The sequence below is a fragment of the Schistocerca americana genome, chromosome 3, assembly GCF_021461395.2.
Source record: "Schistocerca americana isolate TAMUIC-IGC-003095 chromosome 3, iqSchAmer2.1, whole genome shotgun sequence".
NCBI lineage: Eukaryota > Metazoa > Arthropoda > Insecta > Orthoptera > Acrididae > Schistocerca > Schistocerca americana.
The window spans coordinates 239,329,351-239,345,095 of record NC_060121.1 but is presented as its reverse complement, the minus strand read 5'-3'; positions in this window follow the sequence as shown (position 1 = coordinate 239,345,095).

Below are 15,745 nucleotides of genomic sequence, written 5' to 3'. Positions count from 1 at the left end.
AGGTAGAATACGGCGCTGCAGTCGGCAAAGCCTATACAAGGCAAGTGTCTGGCGCTTTTGTTAGATCGGTTACTGCTGTTACAATGGGAAGTTATCAAGATTTAAGTGACTTTGAACGTGGTGAGATTGGACACAGCATCTCCGAAGCAGTGATGAAGACAGGATTTTCCCCTACGACCATTTCACGAATGTACCGTGAATAGCAGGAATCTGGTAAAACATCAAATCTGCGGCCAGAAAAAGATCCTGAAGTAACGGGGCCAACGACCACTGAAGAGAATCGTTCAATATGACAGAAGTGCAACCCTTCCCCAAATTGTTGCAGATTTCAGAGTTGGGCCATCAACAAGTGTCAGCGTGCGGAACATTCAACGAAACATCATCGATATGGGCTTTCAGAGTTGAAGGCCCAAGCGTATACCCTTCATGGCTTCACGACACAAAGCTTTATGCCTCTCATGGATTGTTGATGACTGGAAGCATGTTGCCTAGTAGGACGAGTCTCGTTTCAAATTGCATCGAGCGAATGGGCGTGTACGGGTATAGAGACAACCTCATGAATCCATGGACCCTGCATGTCAGCAGGGGGCTGTTCAAGCTGGTGGAGGCTCTGTAATGGTTTGGGGCGTGTGCAGTTGGAGTGATAAGGGACCCCTGATACGTCTAGATACAACTCCGACAGGTTACACATACGTAAGCGTCCTGTCTGATCACCTGCATCCATTTCATGTCCATTGTGCATTCCGAAGAACATCGATAATCCAGCAGGACAATGCGACACACCACATGTCCAGAATTGCTACAGAGTGGCTCCAGGGAGACTCTTCAGAGTTTAAATACTTCCACTGGCCATCAAACGCCCCAGACATGAACATTACCGAGCATATCTGGGATGCCTTGCAATGTGCTGTTCAAAACAGATCTCCACCCCTGCAGGATCCATGGTGTCAGTTCACCCAAACACTACTTCAGACATTAGTCTAGTCCATGTCACGTCGTGTTGCGGCACGTCTGCGTGCTCGAGGGGGCCCTACACGATATTAGGCAGTTGTACCAGTTTCTTTGGTTCTTCAGTGTATAACTGACTAAGCAACCAAAAGCCGCAAAATTTATGCGTTAAAAGAATCCTGTTCCAGCTCTTATATCACTAAAACTATTCACCTGACTTATATTATGTACAAGACCTTTTCCGTGTAGAATTTTACGAGTAATATGTTTTTTTTCAATTGCATTTCTCTTCTAAGAGTGAACAAAAATTTTAAAAAATGGAAGAAATTGACTTTTGGTGGGATGAAAAAGGAGGATGTGTTTTATCTATGCCGGGGAGTTTTTCAAAGTATTTTCTCGAAGCTCAAAAACAAAAACGTTATAAATTATTTTCCACATTTTTTTCTACTTATGGTAAAAGCAGAATAGTCAGCAATCTGTGGCGGATGTAACAACAGAGTGCAATGCTGGCGCAGGCATGAGTGTTTGGCAACACATAGTTCAGTGCACGTTGTCGTCTGTGGGGTTCCGTACCAGACGACTTTATGTTCCCATACTGATCCAACGACATATACAGTTACGATTGCAATGGCCACGCTAGCACCGAGATTGGACCGCGAATCAACGGAAATGTGTCTTCTTGTCGTTTCTTGTCACGCAAGGTTGATGGTCATGCCTGCTATTCAAGACAACTGTTGCCCGAAACCTGCACTGCCCCACAGACCAGGCCTGTGTGTGTGGGGGGGGGGGGGGGGGGGGGATGTTATGCTGAGGGTGGCATTAACCAGGTGATACCATGTGACCTGTGATACTAATCGAAGAGGCTATGGTTTACGTGAACGTTATCTCCTGATGTTTGATGTCCTCCCTGATAGCATCTTCCTGTAGGATAACTACACTACTGGCCATTAAATATGCTACACCACGAATATGACCTGCTACAGGCGCGAAATTTAACCTACGGGACGAACATGCTGTCATATGCAAATGATTAGCATTTCAGAGCATTCACACAAGGTTGGCGCCGGTGGCGACACCTACAACGTCTGAGATGAGGAAAGGTTCCAACCGATTTCTCATACACAAACAGCAGTTGACCGGCGTTGCCTGGTGAAACGTTGTTGTGATGCCTCGTGTAAGGAGGAGAAATGCGTACCATCACGTTTCCGACTTTGATAAAGTTCGGATTGTAGCCTATCGCGATTGTGGTTTATCGTATCGCGACATTGCTGCTCGCGTTGGTCGAGATCCAATGACTGTTAGCAGAATATGGAATCGGTGGGTTCAGGAGGGTAATACGGAACGCCGTCCTGGATCCCAACGGCCTCGTATCACTAGCAGTCGAGATGACAGGCATCTTATCCGCATGGCTGTAACGGATCGTGCAGCCACCTCTCGATCCCTGAGTCAACAGATGGGCATATTTGCAAGACAACAACCATCTGCACGAACAGTTCGACGACGTTTGCAGCAGCATCGACTATCAGCTCGGGGACCATGGCTGCGGTTACCCTTGACGCTGCATCACAGACAGGAGCGCCTGCGATGGTGTACTCAACGACGAACCTGGGTGCAGGAATTGCAAAACGTCATTTTTCCGGATGAATCCAGGTTCCGTTTACAGTATCATGACGGTCGCATCCGTGTTTGGCGGCATCTTGGTGAACGCACATTGGAAGCGTGTATTCGTCATCGCCATACTGGCGTATCACCCGGCGTGATGGTATGGGGTGCCATTGGTTACACGTCTCGGTCACCTCTTGCTCGCATTGAAGGCACTTTGAACAGTGGACGTTACATTTGAGATGTGTTACGACCCGTGGCTCTACCCTTCATTCGATCCCCGCGAAACCCTACATTTCCGCAGGATAATGCACAACCCATGTTGCAAGTCCTGTACGGGCCTTTTTGGTTACAGAAAATGTTCGACTGCTGCCCTGGCCAGCACATTATCCAGATCTCTCACCAACTGAAAACGTCTGGTCAATGTGGCCGAGCAACTGGATCGTGACAATACGCCAGTCACTACTCGTGATGAACTGCGGTGTCGTGTTGAAGCTGCATGGGCAGCTGTACCTGTACACGCCATCCAAGCTCTGTTTCACTCAATGCCCAGGCGTATAACGGCCAGAGGTGGTTGTTCTGGGTACTGATTTCTCAGGATCTATGCACCCAAATTGCGTGAAAATGTAATCACATGTCAGTTGTAGTATAATATGTTTGTCCAATGAATGCCCGTTTATCATCTGCATTTCTTCTTGGTGTAGCAATTTTAATTGCCAGTAGCGTATCTGTGTCACAATTCCAGAATCATCCTTATGTGGTTTGAGGAGCATGGAAGTGAACTCATGTTGTTGTCTTGGTCACCGAGATTGATTTGAACCCGACAAAACACGTCCGGGACGCTATGGGACGTCATGTCTGCGCCCACAAACCACCAGCCTCTAATTTACGGGAACTGCGTGACCTGTGAGCAGACATCTGGTACCAGATGCCTCCACAGACGTACCAAGGACTTGTCGAATACATGCCGTTGAGAATCGCTGCTGTATTCTGTTCCATCATGCTAATAAGCAGGCGGTCATAATCGTTTTCGTTCACCAGTGTTAGTTGACAACATTATTTCGTTCTGTTTCTTAGCAGCAACTGAACGACGTGACATAGTCGTTACTTAAGGTGCTGCACAGGTAGCCACGTGGAGTGTGGTCACCATCGCTGACTGACAACACAGATTTAATCTTCTTGTGCCTGAGGCCTTTGAAAAAGGCACAATCACTTTCTTCCCCATTCTCGTCGTGTCAGAGCTTGTGCCCTACTGGCTATGCCATTGATTAAGGCACTTGTTTTCCGAATTTCTTTTTTCCTGCCGTGAAAAACTTCGATTGTCAGTTTCAATGATTTCTATATCCCTACATAGGAATTTCTTGTTTTATAAAAAAGACTACTCCGGTTTAAAGCGTGTCCCGTGTCTTAACCACTGTCGACTTCTCACATCTTCTGTCGTAAATAAGGCACAGTATTACATTATCACCTGCTGCGGTGGTGTTTTATAATCATTACATGGGACACAAGATTAGCGTTTGCGAAGCTGTCTGGCTGGGAGCCACGTAGCATTCCAGCAGACGCGAAGGTCGTTAGCCTCTTGCAAACAACAGGCTTCTCGGACGTGCGCTTTGACAGCTGTGTCACATGCTTAATACGCATGAAGTAGCGCTTCAGCAGAATTTGATGGACGTGTTTAGCACTCCACAACCTCTGTATGAGCTAACGCGGTATTTTTTCTCAAGGGAGCGACGAGTATACGTTCCATCGTTTCGTGAACAAAGAATGCTAACATGGTAAGCTGACAGTAACACATCTACATCCACAAAGTTTTAATCTGTCCAAGTCTCTGCTGTGCTAATCTTCTTCTTCTTCGTTTTAGCGCCATGTTGTTGGAGCAGGGTCTGCTTTTTGGTCAATGCATGCCATTTTACCGAGCGAGGTGGCGCAGTGGTATCACACTGGATTCGCATTCGGGAGGACGACGGTTCAATCCCGCGTCCGGCCATCCTGATTTAGGTTTTCCGTGATTTTCCTAAATCGCTCCAGGCAAATGCAGGATGGTTCCTTTGAAAGGGCACGGCCGACTTCCTTCCCCATCCTTCCCTAATCCGATGAGACAGATGACCTCGCTGTTTGGTCTCTTCTCCCAAACAACCCAACCCATGCCATTTCGCACAATCTACTGCTTCCTGTAGATTCAGTCTTCTTGATCTTACAAGGGGACCCTCCATACTGTAAATAACGGATTCTGATGCGCTTCAAATATGTTGTAGAGGCACTTACCCTGAGTGCCTGGCTACCCAATTGTTTAGCGACGGGCCTTGGTTTTTGAGAAAATCGATTTTGAAGTTCATTGCTCGCTTTTTATACCCGTAACATTACATATATTCCGAGCAAGTCTGCGTAGCGCAGCGGTAAAGGTTCACAGCTACCGCGCTGGAGTGTTTGAATCCTGCTCGTGTACTTTTTTTTTCGAAATAGACCGAATTTTTCAATTTTATTTCAAAGAATATTAGCAAACAGTGTAAGGTGTGCGAAATCATAAGATATATTCAGTTATTATTTTTTTCTGTCATACAATATCACAAAATCTTATTTTTCATCGTCCACATTGCTTGAAGTGCCAGAACAATATTGTGGGTGATATAGAAACAACCAAAGCACAAATTTTCGCAGCACCACGCGCGTTTTATGAAAGCAACCGTCTTGCAGGCACACCGTTTCTTCAGGCGCGATACCGGGAAACACAATTTTTTTGCATTCAAAAAGATTTCTCTTTCATCCGCTAATTTCGATGCGAACCATGCGTATCTAACCATGCTTTCAAAATTAGGTGCACTGAATTGATGAAGGATTAGCGAACGTAATTTTCTCGAATCTTCCCTAGAAGCGATCTCTCTATTGCCTTTCATCAAGTCGGGAGCATTCTGAATAATTTTCGTGAAGATTTCCACCTGTCAGTAAAAATAAACATCGCAGGGCTGGCAACAAGGAGTGCACCTTGGTGGGACCACTTTCGGGGTGCAGGTGCTCGCTTTCCTTTCATCAATGAATAGATGTTAGTATAAAGTTGAATCGGTTTGCTCTCCCCACGAATCGATAATGTACAAAAATTTCTGTCCCATGTACGGAAAAATTACAAAACGCAAAAATTCTTCGTACGCCACTTTCGCTGAACTTCCCGGATTTCTTTCAGAACACGACTACATTTCTGTATTTCCCAGTTAATTCGTCTACTCGTTTTTGAACGTTAGGACCAAATTTTCTGGACGGTTCTTGGATACATAAAAAAAATATGGGAGCAGGATTCGAACATGGCACCTCCAGCGCGGTAGCCGTAAACCTTTACCTCTGCGCTACGCTGACTTGCTCGGAATATATGTAATGCTACGGGTATAAAAAGCGCGCAATGAACTTCAAAATCGATTTTCTCGAAAATCAAGGCCCTTCGCTAAAAAACCGGATAGCCAGGTACTTGGGTAAGTGCCTCTACAACATATTTGAAGCGCATCAAAATCCGTTGTTTACAGTATAGATGGTTCCCTTGTTGGATTTGTGTTTATAGCGTCTAGCCAAAGTAATCTAGGCCGCCCACGTTGTCTCTGGCCTACGACAGTGAGATGATAGCTTGAACTGATAACTGAAGTAGATGGTGCCTTTATAATGTGTCCGTACCACCGAAGTCTCCATTCTTGCTTCTTTTCATAGGTTGGACCCGCTCCAACTTGTTGTCGGGTCGTTGTAGTCGAGCAGGGAAATAATTCTCGATCTTCTCAGTATCTGATTTCCATAACATGTAGTGAGTGCTCAGCACTGCTGGGTGTTGGCCAACACTCAGTACCATATAATGCAAATGGCCTCACCACTGTGCAGTACATCTCTTATTTTAGTTGATAGACACATTCTTATAACAACGAATGTCAGTGACATCTTTGAATTGCATCCATATCACTTTGATTCTTGCTCACACATAATCATTCACATAGCCATCCTTCTGTAGTCGAGAATCTAGATGTTGGAATGTGTCCACCTTGGTAAGAGGAGCTTCATTGATTTGTATAATTCCAGGAGATTGAATCGTTTCGAGGTACTCAGTCTTGTAGATGTTTAAACAGAGGACAAATCTTTGTAGCCCATTATGCGATGTTTGGACTTCAAGATCCTCTCTGGTATCCGCCGCAAGCATCACATCATCCGGATACAGCTTGGATATTCACTCCACCAATGATTTGTCACTTTCTTCACATCCTTGGTTGCCTCACCAACGACTTTGCTTTCTGCATCTGTTTATCCTCCCATACACCACTTGCCCCTCCCTTCTCACATACATTGAACGATTCCGTATATCTCATACATCTCGAAAACTCAGACACATCGTTTCAAATCCTAGAATGCTGCCAGGCTAATGCCAAAACATGCCCCCAACCTGCACTTACACACTCTCCGTACCTTCACCCTGCGTAAATCAAACAGGCCCCCTCTCCCAGACAATGACATCTGCCCTGAGATTTACCCATCCTACCAGATGTTACCCACTGCCTACTCACCTACACATCAGGGATTACTCTTCTCTTTCCTTTCTCTCTTATTTTGACCCATCATAACCACGGCATGATCTATGCAAAATCCTATGCTTCCTCATCACCTACCCACATTACACCCATTCCTCCTCCATGGATTCACCGCACCTAATACTACACGAATCATTCAGTCCGCAGATCGTGGTCTTGCAGTCGCGTTTTCGCTTCCCGAGCACGGGGTCCCGGGTTCGATTCCCGGCAGGATCAGGGATTTTCACAGGCCTCGAGATGACTAGGTGTCTGTGTTGTCCTCATCATTTCATCCTCATTCATGAAAGTGGCGAGATTGGACTGAGCAAAGTTGCGCTGATAACCGCGCAGTTGAGCGCCCCAGAAACCAAATCATCTCGAACCATTCCTCTAAATTATCTCCTCCCATCGCAGGTCCTTCCTGTTATAGAGCGGTGGAGTTTATCGCTTTTATCAGTGTTTTATTGTGAAATTTGCAGCTGTGTTCTGTGTTTGTGAAAAATAATAACGTGTTAAAGAAGGTCCGCTTTCTTGCTAGAACACTTTTTTTTTCGTTTTGTTTAATTACCAAACATGTTTCACCACAGTTATGGCATCTTCAATGCGTTTCTCCTTTTATTGTTTCTTAACCATAAATACGTGGAAATATTTTGTAGGTTAGGAATATGTTGACATCAGATTTTGTTGTTGCTTAGACTACATATAAATTTTAACTTTTATGTGTGCTCTGTGGCTGCCAACAAAATCGACCAAAAGTCTAAATTAATGCAGCATGTCATTTGAAACCCACAGATGTTAGTGCAAGATCTGGATAGAATTTTGATGTAGAATATAAGATTTAAACTATACATTCCGGTAAAATAGTAGTTTATGCTTGTATTTTGACGCTTACCATTTCTATAGTTCATCTTTCCTGAGCTGTACTTTATGTTTATTTGACTGCTATATACTTTTTTGCTATAGTTTTTATGTGTAAAATAACCTATGGACTTCGGTAAAATTTCGTGAGGTTTTGGATTGGAAAACTATTTGGTGTGGTTTGGTATCTATTGTTTGTGTTTCGGATTTGTAAAATGTTTTCTCGTACCCGTTGGTGAATTCTGGGTGTTAATATCTTGATGTGGCTTACAAGAGACGCTTTTCACTGCAAATTTGCGTTTCACAGTCACAGTCACAGTCAGTGGTGGCAAGTGGTGTAGGATGAGAAGTCAATGAGCAGTGCTTGTGGCTGCTGCAGAACTGAGTGGGCCATGGCTGCAGTCTACACATCACGGGTGTCCATTGGTAGCACACACGATCCAAGTGGTGGTTGATCTACACAGCGATTGGATTACAATATCTTGCTGATATATTTGAGATAAGTCTTTAAGAATGGACTTTTAATAATCAATAAAAGGAACTATGGAAGGACAGGATGATTATAAGGAGAACTTGATATATTGTGAAAAAGAAAATTCTGAAACAAACTCAGAATCTGTTGGGAGTGACAGTGCCAATGCTGTACGTGATAACGTATCTGTGGAATCAAAAGAGGGGGACGCTATTGGAAAAGATAATGATTCAAGTGAAGAGGAAGCAACGAGTTTACACAGTGCTATAAAAAGTATGTTTACAGAATTTTTATGTCAGAAATGTATGCTAATCATAGGTAATTGGAATCTGATTATAGTGGACTGACTTCAGAAATTAAAACAAACATAGCAAATTAAATGCTAAGTAAAAGGAATTGAAACCTGATTTGGATAAGCTGCACACTAATTACAAAGAATTAAGAGCTGAAATTACAAAGAAATTTGATAAATATAAGCAAACATTGAAATCTGAGTATAGCCAAAAAAGAGAGGTTTTAAAAATTGAAACTGCTTAATTGGTAAAGAATTGAACAGTAAGTTATAAGAAGTTTGTGCCTGGAAGTCAGACATTAGAACATGTAACTGAAAACTTATCTAGTTATTTACATAACATGGAGTTTGTAGAAATTGTGGTTAAGCAAGGGATAATGAAAGATGATACAGCCAGATGCATTTTTAAAATCATTTGAGGAATTATTTTCTAAACACTGTACTGATATTAAGAGAATTGGTCATTAAGAGGTCAAACTGATGAATGGGGTTTCAAGTACCGAAATATCTTTACAACACCGAATAGGTTCCAAATGGTATTTAAAAAAGACTTTCTGTATCCTAGCGAGTATACCAGAGTATACAATGATTGTCAACATGATTACAAAAAACATTTAAACTATAGTGAATACATAGAAGAGGATTTAGGACTTGAATGCAGTATATAGCAGGGAAATCTGATTGCTGTTGGAGATACTTAAGTGAAATGGTTTCAAGCATTATTGTAATAAATATATGAAGATATACGAGTATATGAATGGACCATTAAGCTGTGAATACATATTGCATAATTTATTATGTCGATTACTGTCTGTTGAAACAGGAAAGTTTGTTGGTAATGGACTGTGTTGTGTCAGGGATGTTATGTAGATGCACAATATTCAGTAGTAAGAAGCTTATTAGTTAATGGGAAAGTTTCATTTATTGCCAAGACCTGGCTGGAGGCTGTGTTGTTTTATGTTGAGGTCATCATGACTCATTGTAAAGTTGATGTGCCTGACATTAACAAGTACCAGAACTGAAAGATTTTCATTTATTTCAAAATATTACTTAGTAACATTTATTCACATACGTTATTTACTTACCTGAGGTGAAATAGTTCTGCCTATTTGTTCATTTATTTACTTATTGTTTAATGAAGTGAATGGAGTTACAAGAGTTGAAGTATTTACATTACATAAGAAATGTTATTAGTAGTCAGTTGTTTTCAATTGACAATCAAAAATGAAGTTCTTATAAGAGAATCTTCAATTAATACAAGAGAGCGTAATTTGAAAGTCAAACAAAATTCCGACAGGCGCTATTGTATATCTGCATAATGAATCTAGTAGTCGCTTTTGTGAATCAACTTATTAAATAAATGAACATCATAGTCCCTTTTTGGAGCTGTTTGGTAAATTAACAATGAATGAAGCCTTTAAAATATTGTCATAGAAAAATAATTAAATATTGATAGTAAATAAGAGAAAGGCTGTACTGATGTTAAATATAATATGTGCCTTTAAAAAGTATTTGTTGTCTTCAGAGTAATGCTGGTACAGAGTGTAAAGGAAATCTGATTAAAGCTCTATTACACATTTTAAATACGTGGAGTGGAACATTTGCTGCTGCTGCCTTTGCCTAAAATGAATAAGTTAACAGAAGGGCAATACACAGTATTACAATATATAAACAAAGAAATATGTGTACCAAACTGATATACTCAGAACAGAAGATCTGTTCCCATTACTAACATATAGCATTATGATGTAAAATAAAGTTATCTACTGAGTAGGTCAGCATCATAGGCACTGCATAATGAAAATAGATGAATCAATTAATATTTTAAAGACAATAAATAGAACATATGTAAATGAAGTAAGGTGATTTTTCATGTGGCTTGAGTATGGAAAGGAACAGCATTAGTGTCAAAGGTTTATAATAAATGTTACATATTTGTGTTAGTTACACATAACATGAAGAATTATTTGAAGCTATTATATATATAGATAGATAGATATAAGAAGTGAGTGAGGTAAGAGTTGGAGCACGAATGCAGGTTTATGTGAAATATCATCAGAATCACCCTAAACATATATCACAATCAATGAGTGGATCTGCTCAAAATAAATATTGCAGTCATGCTGCAAGAACTGTCAACATTAATATTTTGGTTACCAGGTGGAGTTGTTAAACTGTACTGCAGTCACTTGACTGGAACTGGTAGGTAAAAGTTGTGGTCATTATTGTGTGACTTGATGAGGATCATGTATTTATTTATTGTATTTAAAGTAGAATTGTTGTATTTAAAGTGGAATGGAAAGGAAGATGCAGTGGAAATCAGAATGTAAAGAAGGAAATATTGAATATGGTTCTTATAATTCATTATTAATGATAATTTATGCTAATAAACAGGTATTGCAAAAACATTGATTGGTACTCATTGGTAAAGAAATCACTACAACCACTTATAGACTCAGGTAGAATGAATGAATATAATTAATGATACTAAGAATCTACAGTTTATACAAATCCATTGACCAACTAACATTTATTCTATGAATGTAACTCAGAAAAAATATTTTTGTTGCTATGAGCTCTTCTAGTTGGAAAGGCCAACCTTCAATTGACCCAGCTTATGTCTTGTTTGATTGACTCAGCAATTTAGACAGTATTGCTTTGTCTTAGAAGTGAGATATATAATGTTTTGCCTATGTTGTCCAATAGTACGGCTGCTTTGCTCCTGTCTAAGAATAAAAATAGGAAAATTGGCTTGGAAACCAGACAAAGTCATAAACAAGGGTTTATCACGTGTTAATTTGCGTAAAAATATGCTGTGGTAAAGAATGATTGCAATTCTATGCAGTATCAGGAAGCGCTGAGAAGAATATAGTTATTACCCAATCAGGACATGCTTGGAGGATGACAGCAGGGCAACAACACACCAGCTGCCATAGAGTATTGGAATACCGTTGCAGCTATCAAAACACTTAAAATGATACAGAAGTTCATTGACCGTTGTTCTGGATAACTGAATAACTGACATAATGTTATATGTTGTGCCAGGCCAAGATTTTTATTACACTGACCGTTGAATACAAAGATAACAGGTAATATATTGGATGGTACATGCATTACAAAAAGTTGAAAACATTGTTAAGATGTGTTACAATAGTTATCTTGGTTCTTATTGACAGAATGAGCTTTTTTGCTTGATAGAAATTGTGACCACTGAACTGATGATTACTAATTAGTGCAACATTTAATTTCATTTGAAAATAATTACATGGAACACTGAAGATCATTTGTTCGTTGAAAAAGCTATAATCTGTGAGGGAAGTTAAACTCTAGATTCATATAGGGAGGAAGTGATTCTAATCCAGATACAGAGCAGATTAGTTAACATTTCTGTTTAATAATCTGTTGTGCATATTCTGGAGATTTAAGTGTTAGACCTCTGGCATATGTAGTTTCAACTGAAACAAAGAGCTTAACAATTCCATAGGCGCTCAGCACTGGGAAGAAATGGATAGTTTTTAAACATTTCTACACACCTCCCAACGCAGTAATTATTATTCAGCATATTATATGGAAGAGTAGCTTTGTGATTCTTCAAGCTTTCCCGGCGGATTTGTTGTAAATAGTCTTCACGGGTTTGTAAGTAACATAGGAGAGCCTACTTATTTTGTTGCGAAATACCTGACATCACTATTGGGACCGCTTGTAGGCAAGTGTGACCATCACATTCGAAACTCTGAAGAGTTCATAGGTCGCCTGAAAACTCTTAGATTGCAATCATCGGATCTCTTAGTAAGTTTCGATGTTGGGTCTTGATTTACAAAAGTGCCCTTGCAGGACTCTTTGAGGCTTATTAGCAACAAGTTTGAGGAGGACATAGTAGAATTATTTAAACACGTGCTCACTTCAACATACTTCTTATTTCATGACCAATATTTTGAACAAGTGGACGATGTCGTCATGAGGAGCCCTCTGTCTGCTGTGGTGGCCAATTATTTTATGGAGGACTCTGAAGAAAAAGCATTAAAGTCAGCCACTTTCAAACCCTCGTGTTTTCTGTGGTTTATGGATGATACATTTGTAGTGTGGCCACATCGACTTGATACCCTACCTACGTTTCTTCAGCATCTGAATTCGCTCCATCGAATATAAACTTCACAACGGAAGTGGAAAAAGATGGAACCTTGGGACACAGCGTCTACCGCAGGCCAACGCATACAGATCTATATCTGCAGGCAACAAGCTGCCATCATCCTGCACAATGCGGTAGTGCATTACGTACGTTAGTTCATAGATAATGACGATGTTCTGGTTTGTGGGGCGCTCAGTTGCGCTGTTATCAGCGCCCGTACAAATTCCCAATCTTTGCTCTGTCCAAACTCGCTACATTCATGAATGATGATGAAATGATGAGGACAACACAAACACCCAGTCATCTCGAGACAGGTGAAAATCCCTGACCCCGCCGGGAATCGAACCCGGGATGGTTCATAGAGCACACGTGGTATCTGATCCTGAAAGCCTGTCGAGTGAAATACAACATTTGAAGACAGTGTTCAGAGAAAATGGTTATTCTGAGAGACAGATACGTAATGCATTCTGGCCCAGGCGAGTTCAATCTATGGAGCAGAATGAAGATACGAAGGCATCCACCACTTTGGCCTTTTTGCCGTATTTTGGTGCCATGTCGTCAAGAATCTGAAGAGTCCTCGGAAGATATGGAATGAAGTGTGTTTTCCAGCCATCTGCAAAACTGAGGAACCTGTTGGGTTCGGTTAAGGATGACCTTCGCCTGAGGAAATGTGGTGTCTACAAGATTCCTTGTCAATGTGGGGCAGCGTATATAGGCCAGACATGGCGCACAGTACAAGAACACTGCGATAAACAGCAGCATCATACACACCTCCGTCAACCGGAAAAGTCGGCAATTGCGCAACAATGTCTGAATACAGGACATCGGATGAATTATGAAAAGACGAAAGTTTAATCCCTGCCATCATCTTTCTGGGATTGCGTCATTAAGGAAGCAATACGTATCCGTACAGCCGATAATCTCATCAACAAGGATACGGGACTTCAACTGAGCACAGCCTGGAACCCTGCATTGGCTGCTATTAAATCACGAAGCGAAAATCAAGATTCTTCGATAACAGGCCCGTCATAACATTGGTCTAGTACGGCCGTTGGTGAGTAACTTCTGGCCGCACTGTTGGCAAACGCAGCGTACAGCGCACGCTCAAGAGAGCCGCTCTGCGATTTTCGGCAGAGGGAGTTTGAACATGGATTTCCATGCCTGCACAGTCTTCGCTCCCCTGTTCTAGAAACTGGGCGTCGACGTGCGGATACCGTCAGTCGTACCTACCCACCAGCAAGGTTGAACCACCTGAAGATATCGGACAGTTGCTCCGAGGAAATAGTAAGTGAAATCTGCACAACGTGATCCGGCTGCAAACCCGTGAAGACTATTTACAAGCGTATCTTTACCATTTTTTTGTAAATCAGGTATATGATTGTTTGTCACATAAACACATATTGTAATTTTAATCTTTCATCGAATTTGAAGTAAAATAAAGTATGTAAAAGGATGTAAAATCTTAAAAAGAACTGACGCATAAACGCAAGAGATATCAGATTTTATTAAGTGTAAAATCAACAGCTTGTAAAATTAATTGTTAAAATCACACACGATGCGACTTTTGGTTTGGAGAATATTTGAATTTATTAAATCCTTCCATGAGGACTGCAGCTTTTATTTTGTGTTGTGCATCATGGTATGCTTGTACAATTTCGTAAACACAATCTCTAACGGCAGGTCGCTTAAAATGTTAGTTTCAGAAACGTAAGCACTTGTTAAAACAATATATGTGTTTCAGGGCCAGGGGCAGTTGGTAACAGTCAGTAGTCTGTAGTACGAGTTGTTGATTAGCTAAGTTTTGGCTGAGGTCTAGTAAAATGTTCAAGACGAGTTTTAGTTAAAGATTTTTTATCTATATATTGCAAAACGAATTCTGACACACTCTGAATAGGAAGCACTTTGTGCATTTTCTTTTATAGTGAACAGATATGAACCACAGCATTCCTCAAATATTAATTTCTGACGACATCGGCCTCGCATACGAAGGCACAACGTCAACCACCAAGTGTAGGAAATCGACAGCGGCAAAATCTTGGCGTACTGAGACTGCGGTGTACTTTTCCACGCGATTGCTGCTCACATTGCCTGGGACAACACGACTGTTGTGGGAATATGGAAGCGAAGGTTTCAGGAGGGGCATACTCAACGCCATGTAGGAACTCAGTGCAGGACTACATAGCCATGCAACGTAACCTGAATCAGGAAGTGGGCTTGTTTGCAACAAAACAAGACTCCACACGGACAGTGAGACGTCTTCTGAACCACCACGGACTGTCAGCATGGTAACACTTGATGAGGATTCGCTTGACATGTCAGCAGAGAAAGTACACTACTGGCCATTAAAAATGCTACACCACGAAGATGGCGTGCTACAGACGCGAAATTTAAACGACAGGAAGAAGATGCTGTGATATGCAAATCATTAGCTTTTGAGAGCATTCACACAAGGTTGGCGCCAGTGGCGACACCTACAACATGCTGACATAAGGAAAGTTTACAACCGATTTCTCATACACAAACAGCAGCTGACCGGCGTTGCCAGCTGAAACGTTGTTGTGATGCCTCGTGTAAGGAGGAGAAATGCGTACCATCACGTTTCCGACTTTGATAAAGGTCGGATTGTAGTCTATCGCGAATGCGGTTTATCGTATCGCGACATTGCTGCTCGCGTTGGTCGAGATCCAATGACTGTTAGCAGAATACGCCATCCAAGCTCTGTTTGACTCAATGCCCAGGCGTACCAAGGCCGTTATTACGGCGAGAGGTGGTTGTTCTGCGTACTGATTTCTCAGGATCTATGCACCCAAATTGCGTGAAAATGTAACCACATGTCAGTTCTAGTATAATATATTTGTCCAATGAATACCCGTTTATCATCTGCATTTCTTCTTGGTGTAGCAATTTTAATG